This window comes from Helianthus annuus, chromosome 11 (assembly GCF_002127325.2).
Source record: "Helianthus annuus cultivar XRQ/B chromosome 11, HanXRQr2.0-SUNRISE, whole genome shotgun sequence".
NCBI classification, from domain to species: Eukaryota; Viridiplantae; Streptophyta; class Magnoliopsida; order Asterales; family Asteraceae; genus Helianthus; species Helianthus annuus.
Genome location: NC_035443.2, coordinates 128,091,758 through 128,097,757, shown reverse-complemented (window position 1 = coordinate 128,097,757; position 6,000 = coordinate 128,091,758).

Below are 6,000 nucleotides of genomic sequence, written 5' to 3'. Positions count from 1 at the left end.
TGAGGCCAGGTTACCACCAGCTGAGAGTCCGGGTTGAGGACGTCTTCAGAACATGCTTTCAGAACTCGTTACGGCCACTATGAGTTTCTTGTCATGCTACTCGGGTTAACAAACGCACCGGCAGTCTTCATGGACCTTATGGACAGAGTGTACAAGCTCTACCTAGATAAGCTTGTGATTGTATCCGTCGACGACATTCTGATTTACTCCAAGAGTCAGGAGGAGCACGAGCAGCATTACGATTGATTTTGGAACTTCTTCGTAAGGAGCAATTGTACGCTAAGCTTTCTAAATGCGACTTCTGGCTTCGTGAAGTCCACTTCTTAGGCCATGTGGTGAACAGGGATGGGATCCATGTCGATCCATCCAAGGTAGATTCGATCAGGAACTGGCCTGCACCGCGTACACCAACGGAAATACGCCAATTCTTGGGTTTGGCGGGGTATTACAGACGATTCATCAAAGACTTTTCGAAGATCGCGCAGCCGCTTACTATGCTGACACAGAAAGGCGTCACCTACCGTTGGGGAGATTCCCAAGAGACCGCTTTTCAGTACCTAAAGGATAGGCTTTGCAGTGCACCTATTCTCTCATTGTCGGAGGGCACAGAAGACTTCGTGGTCTATTGTGACGCATCGATACAGGGTCTTGGTTGCGTATTGATGCAACGGGATCAGGTTATTGCTTACGCTTCGCGGCAACTCAAGATTCATGAACGGAACTACACGACGCACGATTTAGAGCTGGGAGCTGTTGTTTTCGCGCTTAAGATATGGCGACACTACCTGTACGGTACCAGGTGCACGATTTACACCGATCATAGGAGTCTCGAGCATATTCTTAAGCAAAAGGATTTGAACATGCGACAACGGAGATGGGTTGAACTTCTGAACGACTACGAATGCGCCACCCAGTATCATCCAGGCAAGGCCAACGTTGTGGCTGACGCCCTCAGTCGGAAAGACACTCTACCTAAGCGCGTGCGAGCGCTACAGCTTACTATTCAGTCCAGTCTTCCTGCACAGATACGAACTGCTCAGATAGAAGCATTGAAACCCGAAAACGTCATGGCTGAAGCCTTACGCGGTTCGAGGCAACGAATGGAACAAAAGGAAGACGGCGCCTACTATGTAACGGGGCGTATTTGGGTCCCACTTTATGGCGGTTTACGAGAGCTTGTGATGGACGAAGCACACAAGTCTCGCTACTCGGTACACCCAGGGTCAGACAAAATGTACCACGACATCAGAACTACTTATTGGTGGCCTAGCATGAAGGCCCACATCGCCACCTATGTTGGCCTAGCGTGAAGTTGTTTCGAGGCACGGGGTGCCCATTTCCATCATTTCGGATCGGGATGCACGATTCACGTCAGAGCTATGGCAAGCGATGCACAAATCTTTTGGCTCACGTTTAGACATGAGCACAGCATATCACCCTCAGACGGATGGGCAGTCTGAGCGCACGATTCAAACTCTAGAAGACATGCTTCGAGCGTGTGTTATCGATTTCGGCAACGGCTGGGAAAATCACCTCCCTTTAGTGGAGATTTCATACAATAACAGTTACCACACCAGCATACAAGCCGCTCCATTCGAGGCATTGTACGGACGTAAATGCCGGTCACCTCTCGGTTGGGCAGAGGTGGGGGAATAGTTAGATTACAGGCCCAGAAATGGTAGCTGACGCTGCTGAACGAATTGCACAGATACGACAACGCATGGCGGCAACTCGCGATCGCCAGAAAAGCTACGCGGATGAGCGTAGGAAGCCATTGGAATGTCAGGTCGGGGACCGGGTTTTACTCGAAGTTTCACCCTGGAAGGGTGTGGTTCGATTTAGTAAACGAGGCAAACTCAATCCACGTTATGTTGGACCATTCGAAATCACTGAAAGAATAGGCCAAGTAGCCTACAGACTAAATTTAACAACTGAACTCGGTGCAGTTCACAACGTATTCCACGTGTCGAATCTGAAGAAGTGTCTGTCAGATGAGACCCTCATAATTCCTTTTAAGGAACTCACTATCGACGAGCGGTTGCAGTTCGTCGGGGAACCAGTTGAAATCATGGACCGGGATGCTAAGGTCCTCAAACACAAGAGAAACCCTCTTGTTCGAGTTCGTTGGAACTCCCGACGTGGCCCAGAGTACACCTGGGAACGCGAAGATCAAATGAAAGAAAAGTACCCCTAATTATTCGAAACCAATGCAACTACTACTGAGGCTGAAGCTACTACTGCAGAATTTCGGGACGAAATTCCAAATCAACGGGGGGAGGATGTGACACCCCAGGAAAACCAGTAAACGACACAACTTACCTAGCTTCCTCAGTGAGTACGTACTAAATTTCGGGACGAAATTTCTTTCAAGTTGGGGATAATGTGACAACCAAAGTTTTCAAGGTCTATATCCGACTTAATCATGTGCCTATTTGCAAAGTATGTTTATTTATGTTTATTTGAAGTGCGATATGCATGTTGCTTGCATATTTGTTGGGCGCTTATCATGGGTGTATGTGTACATGTCTTAATAATTCAATGTTAATGTTAGAAAATAATAATTGGTTCTACTAATAATTGGTTCTACTAAACGATTGTTCGTTTGGACCATTACTCACTATTTGGGCCGCCACCGCACTTAAAAATAGCATAACCCAATCCCCTTATGCATCCTATCTCTCGGCCCACCCCCCATAAGTGGTTCGGCCCAACATTCCATCTATATGTATACGTACACATATGTGTATGATGGAACGATCCTAGACAAACCTTGCAAACCCTAAATACCTTCCCTCTCATTCATTGAAAACGTGAGCAGCCCCACACCTTCGAAACCTTAGTTCCTTGGTCGAGCTCTCGGTTAGTTTGATTACTCTCATCCTTTATTGGTTATATGTATATATTCTCAGTTGATTAGGGTTATGTGGCACCATAATATATGAAAACCGCGACATATGGAACTTGTTGTAATTCTTGTTGGTTCCTGCTAATATTCATGATTCTGTAATTGATTGTCATGTGACACTATGTTAACTTTTGCACCATTTGGCATGTGATTAAAAATTGATAATCTTCTCGAATATATGTTGGTTATGATCTGTGATTACAAAATTTATAAATGATTGTGTGAGATCAATGATCATTATCTTAGTGGTCCAATACCCTTGAAGGAAAGTGGTCTGACAAGTTGGTATAATAACCTTGAACAAAAGTGGCAGCCATGTGAGTCTTGATACTTGATATTGTAATTGTTAGGTGCCTATAGATTAGACACAATATGCATTTGTGTGGCCATATGATGATAATAGAAAACAATGAGGATATTAAATCAAGTTGTCAAATCCACTATCTTGGTCCAATAGAGTTGCAATAGGGTTGATGTTTGGTCAAATAGCAATATGGAATCTACCTACATTTGTTGGCCATAATGGATGATTGATGAGGTAATGTGATGATGTGATCATCATGTATAAGCTTTATAATGACCATGCATGTGAACCGATGAACTGTTAGCAATTATAATAAAAATTGGTTTGAGTGGGTATTGAATTGGCAAGCCATTGTGATAAATTATTTCGTTCTTGTTTGACAAATGCTATGGTTCGAATGATGATTTAAAAATCGGAAAGCATGATTATTCGGCTGAGATGTATTCATGTTCGAATGATTATTTGTTGGATTGATTATGTTAGTATGCGTGCAAGAGATCGAAATCGTAAAGTATGTTAATATGCTTAGATGTTAGGATTGTTGCTTTGTGTTTTGGTTCATGTTTAATCAGATTGGAGCTCATATGATTCAACTAATAAAACCATGCTTTTATCGATTAATGGATAATTAAAAACTGTTGATTGAGTGATTGCTAAATTGCAAGTATGGTAACTATTGGAGTTGATTGGTAAAATCAATAGATAACGGTTTGACTATTGACTAAATCAAACATGGAAACAATGTAACTAATATGCATGATATTCGGAAGTGATAACTGATTGCATGAAATTCAGAATTAAAAATTTATCGCACAAGACTTCTTGGTCGTACAAGAAGTCCAGTCGAACAAGTGAGATCAGATCGCACAATTCAGTTGGGCCGATGAGGTCCGCTGGGCCAGTATGGATCGCGCAAGGCCATTATGAGCGCACAAGACTTTGGGCCGTTAATAGTATTGGGCCCGAAGGTCTGGGCTGCACATTTGTGTATTTGACCTTCGAACTATTACGTGATGCGTGTGTCTGTTCTAGCATGTTAGTTTGTATATTATTGAATGTGAACTCGTGCTAAGAACCTGTGAGCGTACTAAACTTATCGTATGCGATTTTAGATGGGGTGTATGGTGTTCAATGTGGTGATTATGTTTTTGTATGGCATAAGATACTATTGGATTTCTTGAACGACTGATATAACTCATATGATATGTATGTGTGCTACATGTGTAATGTGAACACGAAAATATGCGATTTGTGTGCCTGTAAACTGACCGTCTTTGGTAACTACGGTAGGGTTTGGTTGACAAATGTGGAACGGGTAATGTGATGTAATCTACCGAGCAAATCTAAGGTGAGTTCACACCAGCCAAGGCATGGGGTTCCCAGGGTGGGAATGGGGATTTAATGATTTACTGTACATACATAGACGATAGAACCCACTGCTAGACTAGTAATACTTATTGAACGATCTTCGCACACCTGCCAAGGGTTGGCCGTGATATTATGACTGACTTCGCACACCTGCCTTTGGAAGGCCGCGAACTGTAATCTGCCAATCTTCGCACACCTGCCTGGTAGGCCGCGATACAAACAAACCTAGTCTAGAAAACTCGGGAGGAACATCCCCTAATATCTTCGCATACCTGCCTGGGAGGCCGCGATGGAAACTAATACGATATGTGACATAGCGAACGAACATACTACTACTCACACTACACTATTACTGAACTATTAACTGTGAACTCGCTCAACTAGTTGTTGACTCTCTATTACATGCCTTGCAGGCTTATAGGTGCATATCCAAGGAACTTGCTGTCTGGGAAGCTGGAGTGGTCATGGGTCGAGACTCAAGGAAACGCAACACAAGAACTAAGAACTTACATGTGGTTTTATAAACACTCATTGAGTTAAATAAGCTTCCGCTGTAAATTGTGAAATATTGTAATATTGTAACACATGTTGTTTATAAATGAAAGTATCATTCACCTATATTTATGAGTTCAATGTGATTGATGGTTAAGATCCTGGTCAGTCACGCCTCCAAGCGGTGGTACTCCGCATGTGGATTTTGGGGGTGTGACACGGTCTGCTCCATTTCTTCAACCTGAGTCTTCTGTGCGGGATGCTCAATTACTGCAAGTTGAGTCGTATGTGTGGTTGTGATGCATTGACGGTTACTTTTGATTGTATTAAAACACTGTCATCCCCAACAAACGCAAATCATACACACATTTGTTACTTTAAAACACATACCTACGGTTCTCGCTACTACATTTTTGCTCCCGGCGACTATGTTTGATCTTTCAGCGACTTCGATTTTGCTAGAATCCATCTTGTTTAAATCCACCTTTTTTTTGAATCTCTTACCTGCAAAACATAAAACACTTCAATGTAGAACAATTTTGAACCCTAATCGCCTTCTAAAACACAGAGCACAATGTCCGTTTGATCTTACGTATATAGAAGCTTGAAAATCTCTTATCTTCATCCATGATTCTAGGTATTTTTGGTATGATTTTTTACTGATTTCGTTGGGGGTTTAGAGAGAGAAAGTGAGAGAGAGGGAAATTCGCGTCTATTAAGGAGATGTGATGTGTTGACGGTTATTTTTGATTGTATTAAAACACTGTTATGACGATTTTACCCCTGATCATTTAAAACAATCTATTAAATTTAGTTAAATATTACAAGATTGCCATTCATTTAATCTCAACCATTAAACACACCAATCTGATGGACCAGATCGCTTCCTAGACTTTCTAGGAAAAACACACTTTCCGTAGGAACCCTACTA